The following is a 2,353-nucleotide window of genomic DNA, read 5'->3' on the forward strand; positions in this document are numbered from 1 at the left end:
GATCAGTTTTTTAAATTCATTCTGCCTCTCTCTGCCTTTTGACTGTAGCATTTAGTCCACTTACATTCACTGTAATTAGTGATAGGAAGTGACTTACTTCTGCCAATTTTTTTTTTGTGTGTATCTTAAGCCTTCTTTTCCACTATTAATATTTCAGTTTGTCATAGTGTGGTGGCTTACATGTTACTGTAATGCTGGAAGGTATGCTACCAGTATTTCAAATACCAGCAGGGTCATCCATGGTGGACAGGTTTCAGCAGAGCTTCCAGACTAAAATAGACTATGAAGAAGGACATGGCAGTCCACTTCTGAAAAAATTGCTCACTGAAAACTTCATCAATAGCGGTGAAATATTGTGTAACACAGTTTTGGAAGATGAGCCTCGCAGGTTGAAAGGCACTCAAAATACGAGTGGGGAAGGGCTGCCTCCTCACAGTAGACTTGGCCTTAATGACATGGATGGAGTAAAGCTTTTGGGACCTTCATTTGCTGATGTGGCATGACTCAAAATGAGAAAAAACATCTGCAAAAATCCATTAATAATCAGAATGTGGAATGTATAAATTATGAATCTAGGAAAATTGAAAATTGTCAAAAATAAAATGGAACACATAAAGATCAATGTCCTAGGTACTAGAGAGCTGAAATGGACTGGTATTGGTCATTTTGAATCAGGCAATCATATGGCCTACTGTACCAGGAATAACAAATTGAAAGGGAATGACATAGCATTCATCATCACAAAGAACATTTCAAGATCTATCCTGAAGTACAATGCTGTCAGTGATAGGATAATATCCATACAGCTACAAGGAAGATTAGTTAATATTACTATTATTCAAGTTTATGCACCAATCACTTAAGCCAAAGATGAAGAAATTAAAATTTTTTACAAAAATACATTTTTTTTTTTTTTTTTTTTAATTTTAGCATTCACTTCATGTTTGTTGAGATACCCTGGGTTGCATGGCTTCTTCTCCTTTAAACTGGATGTGTGGCAACTAGAATGCCATAAAGAAAAGACTGCTCTTGGCCTCCTGACTCTTGCAGAGCTGCAACAGGTGGGTAGCCACCTTGGACACCTACACATGGTTTATGCCTGCCTCCACCTGCATCTGCCACAAAGTCTGACGGCCATGCCCAGTGTCACTGCCAGTGACTACCTTGCCAGACATGGCTTCCATATTCTGGATCAGCCTCGTAAGATGGCCACAGTTTGGTCTATAAGCCTCCAAAAATGATCATGTGACTGAGCAGCTTCTAGTCCTTCTCTCCAGGCTTCTACCCAAGTTCCACTTCCTGTGTTGTGCAACAAATTGACCAAACATTCAATCAAGATGCATTGATAATGACTAGTGATTGGAATGCAAAAATTGGAAACAAAGAAGCATTGGTAGTTGGAAAATATGACCTTGATGATAGAAGTTACATCAGAGATTGCATGATAGAATTTTGCAAGACCAATGACTTATTTATTGCAAATACCTTTTTTCAACAACTTAAACAGTGATGATACATATGAACCACACTAGATGGAATATGTGGGAATCAAATCAACTACATCTGCGGAAAGACATGATGGAGAACAAGGCCAGGGCTGACTGTGAAACAGATCATCAACTGCTCTATACAAGTTTAAGGTGAAGCTGAAAAATATTAAAACATGCCCAGAGGAGCCCAAATATGACCTTTACTATATCCCACCCGAGTTTAGACACTATCTGAAGAATAGATTTGAGGCACTGACCACTAATGACTGAAGACCAGAAGAGTTATGGGATGACATCAAGGTCATCAAACATGAAGAAAGAAAAAAGTAAGTAAAAAGGTAGGCAAGATATATGACTATGACGTCAGAAGAACTAGATGGTGCCTGGCTACCACTGTCAGCCACTCGGAGGGGGATTTATGTAGGAGATCCTGGATAGAGAAGGAGAATAATGTGGAATAAAACTCAAAATCATTTTGGGGGGAAAAAAAAAGAAGAAGGGGACCAGGTTTGCTGGTCTGGTAGAGCCTGGTGGAACCACTGAGACTATGGCCCCTAACTGCCCTTCAGATCTGGAATTGAACCCACACCTGTAGCTTCCAGCCAAACAAAAGACAGGCATATGAGTTGAACATGTACCTGAGGTAGATACACTCCTTGGAGAGAACAATCATGGGAGAAAAATGGGCTGTTTATGCACAGGGAGATAGCTCAGGGGGCAGGAGTGCATGGAGGAATGGACACACTGAAGAGGTAACTATTGAGAGGAAGTGGGAGGGGTGCTGTTGCATTGGGGTAAGTTGTAGTCAATGTCATGAGACAAGGTGTATATGAATTGCTGTATGGAAAGTGAATTTGCTTTGT

Source organism: Orycteropus afer, unplaced genomic scaffold (assembly GCF_000298275.1).
Source record: "Orycteropus afer afer isolate SDZICR_OR568_19922 unplaced genomic scaffold, OryAfe1.0 scaffold00265, whole genome shotgun sequence".
NCBI lineage: Eukaryota > Metazoa > Chordata > Mammalia > Tubulidentata > Orycteropodidae > Orycteropus > Orycteropus afer.